This window comes from Chlorocebus sabaeus, chromosome 24 (genome assembly GCF_047675955.1).
Source record: "Chlorocebus sabaeus isolate Y175 chromosome 24, mChlSab1.0.hap1, whole genome shotgun sequence".
NCBI lineage: Eukaryota > Metazoa > Chordata > Mammalia > Primates > Cercopithecidae > Chlorocebus > Chlorocebus sabaeus.
In genome coordinates, this window is record NC_132927.1 from 58,816,564 (window position 1) to 58,831,271 (window position 14,708).

Sequence of the window (14,708 nt, forward strand, 5' to 3'; positions counted from 1 at the left end):
AAATATGGCTGCCAAGGGTGCTGCACTGTCATTGTCAAAGTTTAACTGCTTTTTATAAAGGGAATTTTTCTCTTTGCAACAATTTCTTAAAAGTCAAGGCCTGGTATTTATGGGCCCAGAGATGATCAGGGCCATCAGTGTGTTCAGAGAGAGGGATATATCAGTTAGCTTAGACTTGAGTTATATGCCAACCCCAAGAGTAATTACTATGATCCATCTTACCCAGACAATGGGAAAAAGGGTGGAGTAGCATGGTTTCACCAAAGATGAAGCACAGTATCTTCATTAGGGTAAAGACGAAGGAATACAAGGCAGGCAAGCTCTCCAAATGCACACTATATGTATCCTTAAGAAACAGGTCTACACACTTGTTCAGTATTTGGAGTGGGCTTTTTTTTTTTTTTTTTTTTTTTCTCTCAGAGACAGTACTGGTCCTTTATCAATTATTTTGTTCTAGAACAAAAATAAAGGAGACAATTTATATTATTTAGAGCTTTAATTTTTCTTCATATTAGCGGTTCAGGTAAGCAGAAAATATCTGTTCAATAATTGCAATGACACTGAAGAAGCTACATGTCTGAGCTGAAAGGTGGGTTCTCTGTATTTATTCTGTATCCCAAAGTTACCAAGGCACACACATTAATTAATTTCCAACTTACAGAACTAAGAGGTATCACTCAGTAGCATCCCATCCCATTTTCCATACAGTAGTAGTTTAAGACTGACCATCCTGACAGATAGCATGCATATTTATACCCACTATTCCTACTCTTAGCATACTGGTCCTCCTCTGCTCATTCTTATTTCCAGCCATGAAAGTTCCAAACTCAAGGGTGATTGTACCTTATTAAACTTCTAGGATCCAGACTGAGGTAGAAAAGCTGCTAATACGAGAGTCCCTTGTGCATTACACTGAAATAATTACTTAAAACATTCAGTTTATGGCCTATAGTTGGTGCTCTGCTTTGATTTTCATCACTGACATAGTTATTATTTTTGTTCCCTTTCTCTTAGTCATTTCAACTGTGACCAGGGAGAGAAATCCCATTATACATTGCAAATCTGATTAAGTTTTACTTTTAAATGGTTAGTTTACTACCAAAAAAAAAAAAAAAAAATTCACATCCATCAAGGAATGAATGGCAAACTGAAATGCTCCTATTAACAAACCCAGCATGGATGTATTTCTTATTCTCAGCAATCAAGTCCAGAACACAGACTTACCCACACTTGGGTTGGCACCCACCATGCTACCTTACTGATTTCACAGTGGTGACAAGGGATGACATTCTTTCTTATAGGCTTTAATTGACAGTACAGATTTAGTCATTGTCTTTATTTAGAGCTCATAAAAGAGTTATCAGAAAAGAAGGAGATAACTTGATCGACATTAATCGATGGTCTGTCCAAAGATAATGTGACAGAGGGATGACTTTCTTTACCCAATCTAAATTAAGAAACTTATTACACTTTTCCCTTTAATGAGAAGTTTTGTCAATACTTTGAGGCCTAACAGAATGACCTTTAGGAAAGAGGTAGTGTTAGTTGTTGCCAGTTGGTTTTATGAAGATGAAGAAATAAAATTTTCTTTAATAGTATACATAGTCCCAAAATATACTGTGTTGTCTCTCTCTCTCTCTCTCTCTCTCTCTCTCCTCTCGTTTACCTTTTCTGTTTTAAATTTAGCTTATTCATAGATCTACTATTTGGTTTGGCATGGATTGTAGATAGATTCACTGGAATTTGTCAAGGATCTTGTTCTGTTCACAGCAGTCAATATATGTTTATTCAAGTAACATTGATGTGATTACTTATTGCTATTGATGTCGTACCTGTTCTATGACCTAAATAAAAAATTCAAGTCTTTGCTGATAATTTGGCACCATTGAAATGCATTACATTGACTTAAAAGAAGAACAAAAACAGATCAATAAAAAGCAAGCTATATAAAATGTAATGACTCTGAATTTAAATAGAAACAAAATAGCATCATGCCAAGCAGGTATTTTTGTCCCCCAACTTAATTCATAACAGGCATTTCTGTTCATATTTGGATATTTTTGCTAACTGGCATATTTGAAGGTTGCTGTAAGGTTATGGTCATGTGAAAATCTGAAAGGATATATAAAACAAAAGTAACAAGGTGGCAGTGACGGGGCAAAGGAATATCACAATTCTGTGAGGGTAGAATGATAAATTATCTGAGTGGATGGTTCTAGGGGGCCCAATTTTATGGATACCTGTTTCCCCTCTAGCACAGAGCTCTCATTGTCTTACAACAGAACTCTGATCTTGAAGAGAAAATTGTAGTCAGGAGGATTGAATCTATTCTTATGCCCTGTCTTGGCAATAATTTTAAAGGACATATGTCTTTCAAGTAATGCTCTTGGATTTGATGGTGGCAACAAGAGGTCAGTAAATATATTAATGATAGAAGGAAGAGATAGAAATATATGAAGGTGAAAATCCCAAATCACAGCAATAAACTCCTTTTCTCACAAAGCTAGATATAAAAGGAATACCATTAGAGAAGCTTAAATCAGACACCCTTGGAAATGCACAAAGTTTCAGTTTGTGTGGTTTTTTTGCGACTTTCTTTTTCATCTAAAGGGAGAATCTTTGATAGCCTATAAGAAAATAGTTACCAATTTAAAGTTTCCACCTACAATCCTGTCCAATTTAAGGAGGCATTTGTAGAGGCATGTTTATCTTGTGCTTTTGGCCTTCCGTTTCCTTGGGATGACTCATGACTTCTGAGAATCAGTGAAATTTTATTGACTCTGTATACCACCTGCTTCCCCAATGGCTTACCCAGTACCTTATGCATACTTGCACAATGCACTGACTATGCTTATTTGAATTGATCTGCTTAGAGATAAGCCATTCCACTGCATTGTGAATTCCTTAAGGGTAAAGACCATTTCTTATTCAGCTCTGTATCCCCAGCGTGTAGTAGAGTACTGGCTCCAAGGGGAGCTCAATAAATGTTTTCTAAATAAATGACTGATTTAAGACAGTTGAAATATTAAGTTGAGGGTGGAATGTGGTATGTTGTCTCATCTCTTTTAATTAGTCGTGGAATATCTGTGGTTAATTTTCAATATAAATTTTCATGTTCAGTTGAGAGACAAGACGAAGAAAAACGAGGAGATGAGACTGAGAGTGAAACATAAGAGGCAGTGTTGGAAGAAAAGGAAGTGTGCTGAGGTTAGCATCTATTAATTCAGACATTTATTCTTGATTAATATGCACCACAAGATATTCTGGATTTGGAAATTTTCTTAGTAAAGGACATTTATACAGTAGAAATAGAATATTGAGCAAGATAGTCATCAAAGAATTGCTATTTGACAGGGGAAGATAAATTGTTAATTTCTTGTCAGTACATAAATAAGCAAGGAAATTAGGTACTGATACATGCTATGAAGAGGATAACAGTGGGTGAAGAGACATAGAGGCTAATGTGCCTGAGAAGTGCTCTCCCAAGAGGTGACATTTAATTTGAAGCCTGAAAGATGAGAAGGAAGCAGTCATAGGAAGATAGGGAGAATGAGTTTTTGAAACAAGAGAAAGAGCAAATGGAAATGTCTAATATGAGAAGAAGTTTCATACGTTCAAAAGACAGGGAAAAAAATGCCACTGTGGATGAATTTGTCAAGCAAGGCATAGAGTGGGAGGAGATTAATTGAAAAGGAAGAAAGAAAATAGATCTTAGGAAATTTCACAGGTAGGGCTATTATTCACTGGTATGTATTTAGGGTGCTGGTTGTTAAAACATTGAAATATTTCTATACAGCTTGATAACAAGCATTAAACCTCCAAAGAGACATTCCAGTTCCCTAGCTTCCTGTGGTATCAAATGAGGCCCTTGAGTCTCTATCAAGGCTACACTTCTCTCTCTACCCAATTTTGCTTCCTCATCTCCCCTACGGATGATCTCAAGGTCACTTCCTAATAATCTTCCTGAGCAATAAACTCTCTCAGTCTGTTTTCTGGTGAAACCAAAGCACAGCATGCATTAAATGGCATCAATGATAAAATTGTCATTTTTTCCGGACACTGAAATTATTTCCTTAGGAAACAATTAGTGCCTCATATAAATAAACCAGATTAAACATTTTTCTTAAAAAAATCAGAATGAAGAATGTTTTAATAGTTTTATTTTAATATTGTTTCTATTTGGCGAATATATAGAGAAATTCATGTAAGGTGAAATCTTTATTCCAAGACAAAATCATTTTTGAAAGAATTAAATTTATGAGTTTTTAGATATCTGCTATGAAATAGATAGAACTTATGTATTTCACTTCTGACTCAAATATTTTAATATTTTATATACAAAGAAAGGTAACATGATATTAGACAATAGAAAAAGTGAGCCAACTTTTTACATAAATTCAAAAATAACATTCAGTTTATATTTTGGGGCAAATAACATATTCATTTCTTCAGTTCAAATCTTTACTAAATTGCATCTTAATAGCTGTAGCAAAACAGCCCATATAGTAGTAACTGCATAATATATTTATGAAGTGGCAATTTTCCACATACAGGATGTGTCAATTTTCTAAGAACAGAGAAGTTTCTTAATTACTGTGGTTGTTCCTTATCGCTACTTCAGACATTTCCTTCTTAATTCAAATCTACTGGGACGTAGTTTATCCATGCAAGACAGCAACTCTCAGTTTCAACATATATTTGCATATGTAAAGTGGAACTCATGTTTGCACAATGCTTTCTACATTTAGCCTAGCAGTCTCATGGAAATCCTTTCACAAAGCAAATTTTTCAAATATATGTACAGAAATTGTGGGTGCAGGGACAGTCTTTTTCCCCAGCAAGGTTATGTATTTTAAAAATATCCATTCAAAATAAGGTATATGCCAAGGCTTTGCTATGCCTCAATGTGGAAATGGAATTGTCCCTCTTAGGATTTGTTTTATGTTTGTATGTGTTTCTTTCTTTCTCTCTCCCTTTTTTTCTCTCTTTTCTTTCTTTCTTTCTTTCTTTCTTTCTTTCTTTCTTTCTTTCTTTCTTTCTTTCTTTCTTTCTTTCTTTCTTTCTCTTTCTTTCTTCCTTTCTTTTTCGTATCTTTCTTCTCTCTCTCTCTTTCCTTTCCTTTCTTTTCTTTTCTTTTCTTTTTTCTTTTCTTTCCTCTTTCTTGACAGGGTTTGGCTCTGTTGCCAGGCTGGAGTGCAGTGGCGATGATCTCGGCTCACTGCAACCTCTGCCTCCAGGGTTCAAGCAATTCTCCGGTCTCAGCCTCTCAAATAGCTGGGATTACATGCATGTGCCACCACACCCAGGTAATTTTTGTATTTTTTGTAGAGACGAGATTTCGCCATGTTGGCAAGTTGGTCTCAAACTCCTGGCTTCAAGCAATCTACCAGCCTTGGCCCCCGTGACCCACAGTGCTGGGATTATAGGTGTGAGCCACCACGCCCGGCTGTATTTGTGTGTGTGTGTGTATATACACACACACGAACACACAAATGTATACACACACACACACACACACACACACGTATTTCTTTTATAACTTATATAACATATATTTGTTTTATAACCAGGGAAAAACTTGCCAGTGAGTTTGTGCTTGCTCAAATGGATCATGTAGACTCTGTATGTTCTGAACTCTTTATTCTGGTTTCAAATTTAGAAGTATAATGTTAATGAAAGAAAAGGGATCAGGGTATCAATCATCTGAATACAGAGAGAAATAAAAGATACGGAATATGTGAGCACTAAGAGTGTGAAAAGATTTTCTAGTCTAGATCTCTGCAAATCAAATACCTCTAGACTTCCAATATGTTACTGCCCAGGTGTTGGAAAATAAGTAATGGTCATACTAGAGAGAGCCAGTGCTTTCTAAAGGCAATCAAAAGAAAGAGTTTTTTAAAAAAGGAGCACTTCTGCAAGTCTTAGTCAGCGGGCCATCACTGAGGACCCCTGCTCATCTATCCAACCTTTTATTTTTCACTAATGTGAACCTGGATTGCATTGATTAGTGAGCTTGACACATTAACACTGTATTTTCCTAGTGAAGCTGATGGAAGGAGCTAGAGATGGATCTGAAGTCTCCTGACAACGAGGGTGGAACTCTTTCTCTCAGAAGTTGATACACTGGGGATAGAGTAAAGATTTCTCTTTTCAACTGGACACTCCCAAACTCCATTAAATCTTTAACAGTTATTTTCAAATGCAACTAACCTGTACTAGATTCACTATCGCTTAATCCTCTTAGAATTACTCTTTCCTAAATTACCCAGATTGTGAGGCAATTATGATACACAATATCAGAAGAAAATTCTGTGTGTTTATTTCACCTATGAAAAATAATTGCTGTTGGAGCAATTCTGTTAATTTTCCCTGTGTTGGTATTTTTAGTTTCTAAGTCAGGCATGCTGATGCACAAGAAAAGAAAGCAATTTACAACTCTGCAAAGAAATACAGCCTCTTCCACTTCATTTATGTTTCATCTTGATTATCAACACATTTGTCATCCCCCTGTAATTTATTCATTATTTTTACCAGAGGAATATGAAGGGGAAAAAGGAAGATAAGTGCACTTGTCAAAATGTGAAACAGATGCTCTAACAATGATTGGAGACAATTAATGTTTGCTGGAAGAAGCAATAGGTTGGGTTTGTGTTTAGCTTCAGATTTTTACAGCAAACAGACTTGGGGAAAATGCAAATGTGAAATAAGGTTTTTGTTTTCCAAGCAAAGAAAAACACTATTCTCTGATTACACTGTTGTGCATTTCTGTTATGATTTGACAGTTTAGATCTTTTCAGCTAAATCATTAAGAACAATGGGAGCGCAATATGAATTTTGAAGTGTGATTCAATAACTCTTCCTTCTGAATCACCAAACTGAAAATGTCCTAGGATGTTAAATGGCTGTAAGGTAGTGGATTTGCCAAGCAGAATGAAGATAAATGTTTACGTCTCATCACATCTTAATTCCAACTGGGGGCAAAAAAATTAAGAGCGCTTCCACCCATCTCTGCAATATATCCATTTACTCTTTTTAAAATTGAAGTGAAGATCTTTCAGATTCATCACCTTCTAGATCTCTACAATCTGTTCCTCCTTCCTACCTAGGTACCTACTCCTAAGATTCTACTTTAGACCTTGAATCACTAAAGTCTCATTCCCTGACTATCAACTCTAACTCTTACGGTTGGCTATGTCCTCACCTGATATGGTTTGGCTATGTCCCCACCCAAATCTCATTATGAATTTTAGTTCCCATCATCCTCATGTGTTGTGGGAGGGAGCTGGTGGAAGGTAATTTAATCATGGGTGCGGTTACCCTCATGCTGTTCTTGCAATAGCGATTCATTATCATGAGATCCGATGGTTTTATAAGGGGCTTTCCTCTTGCTTGGCACTTCCTACTTCCGCCATGTGACGAAGGACATGTTTACTTCTCTGGCTGCCATGATCATAAATTTCCTGAGGCCTCCTCAACCATGCAGAACTGTGAGTCAATTAAACCTCTTTCCTTTATTAATTACCCAGTCACTGGTATATCTTTATTAGCAGCATGAGAATGGATTAATAAAGCTCCCTTACTTATCCTAGCCACTCACTCCAGCACTGCCAGTCTAACAATTTTCCAACCACATTGAATTCATTATTCCTATAACAAACATTCAATTATCTCCTGCCTTCAGACTCTTATGAGGATCAAATCACCCCATACCCAGTGTTAGACTCACTTCAGAGTTATGACTACAAATACCAAATGTCAACAACCTATATGAGACTTTAGAGTAGATTAGGCTGTCAGAAAATTAAACGCCAAGCACACAATAGTTTGACTGATGTTTACCCTCATTGATATAACAGGCCAATGAGGACGTTCTGGTCAGGACATGAGATGACTCTTCTCAACTGGTGATCCAAGGGCAGAAACTCCCTCCATCACCTGTCTTTGGCATCACCAGGGGTTTATTGTCTGTACCCAGCTGGAAGAAAGAAAATAAGGGGTCGTAAAGAGGACTCCTCTGTTTCTCAGATGCTTTGTTTGAAAATGATACATGTTTTTCTGCTCACTTGCCATTAGAGAGAGCTCAGTTCATGGCCACCATCTTTTGAAAGCCAATCTGGAAAATGAAGTCTAGTTCTGAGGCCAGCAAGAAAAGGTGTGCAAAGTATGGTTCAAGTTTACCCAAATTTGTTGACAGCAATATTGGAGAAATCAACTAACTGGGAAACAAAAATACACTCCAGGTAATTTGAATTTAAAGTGAGGGTCTTGCTATAATAAATTCAATGTTTTTCAAAAGATTTTTTTGTTGTTGTTGGAAAAAGGCATTTATTTCTTCATGAATAAATACAATGTTTGAAACATAAACATATCCTTATTTTATTTTCAGAATAAATTTCTAGAGAACTGGCAAAATACTCAGTTGTGATTATTCAAGACTGCAGACATATAAGGTGAAAAAAAACCTTTAATAAATCTACATTGGCTTAAGGCCTCATCTTGAAAGTAATTGGAAGCATTTATTTAAACGATTCCCTCACATAATCTTCTTTTTCTTTCTCTTACTCTCTAATATAGTAGTTTAATTTTATGGAGGTCTATTTGCATTTTTCTTTATAAGGAAAAAAAGCATTTGTTATAATGTTGACTATAAAAGTAAGACATACCTATAAGAGAAAACATGAAAAATATAAAAGAGCATAAAAATGAATCAATTTAACCTCTCCACCTGGGCATGAGTTTTAAACAGTTTTATTTCCTACTATTATAAGCTGAAATATATTATTTATTGTGTGTCCACAGTTTTATCTTGTTGACTGTTATGTCTCCAAACACTAGCACAGTTCCAGGTACCTAGTAGAAATTCAAAAATATATTTTGAATTTTAAAAATGGAATTCCTATCCCTGTTTCCTTCTGCACAGTTTTTAGATAGTTGAGATTGCTCTGTATTAATGACATAATGCCTACTCAATATCTTTTGCTTAACTATTTTATACATGATAAAAAGTTTTTTGTATTGTTGTTGTTTTGTTTTTGTTTTTTTGTTTTGTTTGCATTGAGACAATTTCACTCGGTTGTCAGGCTGGAGTGCAATGGTGTGATCTCAGCTCACCACAACCTCTGCCTCCCTGGTTCAAGTGATCCTCCTGCCTCAGCCTCCTGAGTAGCTGGGACGACAGGCACGTGCCACCACACCTCACTAATTTTTGTATTTTTTGTAGAAATGGGATTTTATCAAGTTGGCCAGGACGGTCTTCATCTCTTCACCTCGTGATCTGCCTGCCTCGACCTCCCAAAGTGCTGGGATTACAGGCATGAGCCACTGTGCCTGGCTGATAAAAAGTTTTTATAAACAACATGTTCAATATCTGTACGTAATAATCTCATATGGATATATCAGATATTATCCAGTTAGACCCTATTTTTAATCATTTAGATGAATTCTAAAAGTTTGCTTAAAGTTTCACTTAAATTATTAATCATTTGGTTTTAAACTATTTTAGATGGAGTCTACTGTTTACCTGCCTAAATCCATTGACACAGCTGCACAAAGCCTCCCTAAACACCCCCCCCCCCCACTTTACTTCTATGTAATGGAGTTGTACTTGATTCGTAAGTCAGTGACTATTTCTAGCCTGTCCTTTCAGCTAGATGTGCCCAGGTGACTAGATTCCTGCCAACAAATTTAAGTGAAGATCTCACATACTTCTTTCAGGACAAACCTCATATCACAAGATACAAGTAACCTGAGTCCCTAAATCTTGAAATGGAACATTCACTTCTGTTGATTACATGAAAGAGAATTCCTTGTTCCTGAACCAACATTACTTTTGGTTTTCCTGTAACGATAGCTGAGTTTTTTGCTAGTAACTCGTACAGCCACACATTCCATCACTGAATATGTTTTCAGCCGGCATTACAGACGGAATCATCTGTTGTGATCATGATCCACAAGTGTTCTTGTCTAAAGCAGAAAACTATGTTTTTAAGAACCACTTTTCCCGTGTCCTTTCAAGTCAGAGTTTACAAATGAATGAATGATAGACTGGAGGTTGATTTCTACTTGGAAATCTAGATGTGAAAGTAAGGCTGACCACCTGCTTTGTTGGATTCAGGCATACTCTTGAAATGTGATCCTTAAATTTTGATGTGCATCAGAATCACCTGGAGGGCTTGCTGAATCAGATTGTTGAGTCCAGCCCCAGAGTTTGTGCTTCGGTAGATGTGGGCTAGGGTCAAATGCATGCATTTTTAAAAATAAGAACATGTTGTAGAGTGGTTTAAGGTTTATAGCAAAATTCAAGAGAAGGTACAAATTTTCCATATATTGCCTGCCCCCAAAATAACATGCATCAATATGCTCCCAGACGATGCTGGTAGTGATGCTTTTGACATCACACTTTGAGAACCACTATTCTTGAGGTAACAGAGCTCAATTCTTTTGGAATAACAAAAAAAGAGGGGGCAACAAATGTAAAAAAATACCTTCTCAGGTTCATTTCTTTGAATAAGTTTTAAAAAGCAACTTTATAAAAGTCAGCATTTTTCTCCATATAACAATAATTATTCAAACTATTTTACTTGTCTTCCTATCTCTAAATAGGTGTAAATACTTGGAACATGTAGTCTGATTGCTGTCTTTTTTTTTTCCCCCCCTACCCTGTGGCAGCTCTAGTGAACATGTGAAGGAGCTAATACTCTGGAAACCAAATGATCTGCATATCTATTGGATCATTGGTCTGTGGCAGAGAATGCTTTTTTTCCCTTACTAGCTCCTTCCAATCATCAGATGGTTAGCTTGCCACTGATGCTTAACACGATCAATGATTCACTTGTCATGCAGGGCTATTAATCTTCATGGTTTAACAGAGAATTATGGACATCACACTGAAAACCCACAGCACAACACTTTTCACTCCTTTATTTTGACCATTTCATTGGCATGTAGAACAGAACTGCCTACTTCAGTGTGTGGGAAGGTAATGTTTAAAGATACCTATCTCAAGCCTACGAAGCATTCGCCTAAAAGAGCAGATGCCTGGCAGGTAAGATGTAAGGGAAGATCTTTGATGAGTTTATTGGAAGGCTTCTTACAAACCTTTTTCAATCTTGTCACTTATGCATACGTTTCTTCATAGCAAACGTGTAACATAAATGCTATTATTTCCATTTTACCAATGGAAAACTGAAGCACAGAGGTCAAGTAACTTGTCCAAGATCACACAGCTAGTCACTGCTAAGGCCAAGGTCAAATAAAGACAATCTGACTACCATGTCACCCACCCTGTCCTCTGAATGGAAGTGTGGTTTTTCTGTCATCATCCTGCAAAATCAGGATTTGGTGTTGAAGAGGGTATCTTCACCATCAATCATTCCAATTGCCTCTACAATGACTCATAGCATCCATAACATATTTTAATGCCAGAAAACAAATAGTAGTGCTAATTTACATTCAATTTTCATTCTCTGCAGAAAGTGTATCATAAACGATTATTGATATATAACAATACATGCTCCAGAATATACAGAGATAGATGCTTGTAAAAGTGAACTAAAAATCTTTGCACTTTCTGAACAAAGCCAACCTCTTTTAGGTTGTAACATTACCAAGAAAATGATTCTTCTTTACAATATTATGTATAGTTATATGCTTTATATTTATGGAAATCTGATATGTGACACAGAACACATAGTGTTGGTAACTGTGAAACTTTTTTCTTGGGCAAATATCCTTAGAGAAGTGAATCATGATTTTTAATTAAGAAACTTCAGTTGCATAAGTTACTTTCTGAATATGCAAGGTCTTTAATTTTAATGCAATACTACCTTATATACCTGCCCTAGAATTGAGGCAAAGTCACAGCGATTCTGTATCTCCAGGTCTTAAGAGAATTACCAAAGGTCACTATTATGAACAAGACTGAAAACTTTTATAGCTTTGCTTTTAAAAAATTTAAACAGGTCACAGTAGCAGTGACAGCTATTGGCATTTGACACCTTCCCTGGAGGTATCAAAAGTCTGTCTGAGTATACTGGCCTAAGGCAAAACAGCTGAACCAGGTATCTATGAGACCAGCTTCAAGGATCCAGAAAACTATGTTTAGGTTGTTGTAATGACCAATCTCATTCAGAGAGGTCCCCTAAAAGGACACCATACTTACCATGTTATTTTTAAATACACATAATAATCATAACTAAAGTACTTAATTCAAAAATAATAAAAGATCATTGTATCATATATTTGGTGTGAAATTATTTGAGCATTTTGGAAGTTTAGGTATGCTAGCATTTAAATTACATCATTGTTAAAGTTTGGGTTGATTCACTATTCAAATATCTTAACAATCCATCTTAATAGGAAGAATGACCCCCTAATATTATGTTTCATTAGGCAAGCACTTGATGCTGTCCCATCACAAGTTTCTTGCAACTTGGAGCCAGACAGCTGGGGTTTGGAATCTTTGTATTGCCACTTACTAGCTCTCAGGCTTTGGGCAAAGTGACTTACATCTCCTGAGTTAATCATGTGTTATGGATTAGGTATTCACAGAGTGGAATGAGATAGGAAAGAAACCACTCATAGCATGGCATCTAATATAAGTTAACTATAATACAAATGTATCCATACTGATTACAACATGGCTGGTCTTTTTATGTAAATGTGTGTATGGCTACCTTAGGAGAATCTGGAAAAATGCCAGGGATAAATATGTCTTTCTCACTGAGAAGTTGTTTATGCAAAACAATTTCTTTGGATAGAGAGAATTAACAGGTAGATGCAATTGGGGATGTGAAATTTCAGCTGATATCAGTTTTGCGTGTCTTTAAAGTAAATTTCTTTGAATAACTTATCTTTTCTTTATCTTTAGGTGAATTCCTTTATTATGTAGTTTCTGATAGAAGAATGAGCTTAGGACAATTTTTATTAAAAGGGCAGAAAGATTTTGAGACTCTTTATAGGATAGGGGCAAATGTTTAACAAGGAATTTGGCACATAATTAACTGTATCCCTTTTGCTTTAACCATTTATCCAATATATAATTTTTGAGCAAATTTATGTGCTGGCCAAATAAGCAAAGAACTAAGATAAAACAATATACATTACAGTTAATACCTTCTTTCATGAAGTTTACATTCCATTCCAAAACTTCTTCCAGTTAAATGCGATACACTAAATTTCACTAAAGCTATAAATTATAAATTTGTGTTATAATTGTGAGGCAGTTTTAACAGGCTTGTTATACAAAAATTAATTAATGCTTTCATTTTTTTGATAAATGTTCATTATTCCTTACACTTTGTCACTAAGTAGTGGTTACAATTCCCCATTTTATAAAAATAAATGTATTGATATAGGTTGGCTGTGTTCCCACCCAAATCTCATTTTGAGTTGTAGTTTCCATAATCCCCATGTGTCATGGGAGGGACAAGGTGGAGACAATTGAGGCATGGGGCCAGTTTTCCCCATCTTTTTCTCATGATAGTGAGTGAGTTCTCACGAGACCTGATGGTTTTATAAGGGAATTTTTCCCCTTTTGCTTGGCAGTTCTCCTTGCTGCTGCCATGTGAAGAAGGACGTGTTTGGTTCCCATTCGCCTTCTGCCATAATTGTAGGTTTCCTGAGGCCTCCCTAGCCATGCTAAACTGTGTCAATTAAAGAAAACCTCTTTTCTTTATAAATTACCCAGTCTTGGGTATGTCTTTATTAGCAGCATGAGAACAGACTAATACAGGTATTATATCTTTGTAGCAAATATTTAAAACACATGTTATAATTTCAGTTTTACAAATGGGAAACTGAAACAGAGAGGTTAAGTAACTGGTCCAAAATTACACGGCTAGGCATTGTAGGGCTAAACTCAAGTCAAGACGGTCTGACTCCAGATTTGAACAACTGAAATTTTAAGGCAATATTACTCCTGATTCATGTGAGAACTAAAAATATTGGCCTCAGAAGGGTCAAAATGTGTTGTGTCACTAGGAATTTTACCTTCATTCCCAGGCTCCTCTCTCGTGTTGCCCGAATGTATTTATTATTCATATATACAGTGTCACTGACTACTATTGTTCTTTGCATTTCCATTTTCTTTCCTCCAAAAAACCTCCACTGAAAGATATGAGACTTGCTTGAGTGCTAATATCCCTGTCACTTTAAACGTTATTTTTGATGTCTGTTTCTTTATAACTTGATCTAAACTTTTGTTTTCTTTTTTGCAGTTCAAATGCAATTTATTTTTTATTGATTTTATAAAGAGTAAGTCTGATATGGTGTTATAATAGCTAATACAAAAGTTTTTTTTTTTTTTTTAAACTTAGCTTGTACTGGCACTGGAATAAATGCCTGACATGTATTATCTTATTTAATTCTCACAATGATTCAGTAAGTTTGGTACTGCTTTTATCATCATTTCATAGGGTATAAAACAGAGACTTATAAAAAACAAAAAAGTAGGTCAAAGCATTTTATAAAGCGATTGGTTTTTAAAATGGAAAATAAACATGTCAGGATTTAGGTACAAGATTAGGAGAGGCCAAGGGACAAACTCTAAAGCACTGCTGGTATTTGAAGAATAAAAGCTTGGATTTGTATTTGGGTTCCAGCTGAACAGTGTGTACTCGAATGAATTACCTGGGTTCTTTGACTTTAGTTAGCTATCTTTGGTTTAAAATGCAGAGCATCACTTCATTGATTGTACTTTTATTTATAGT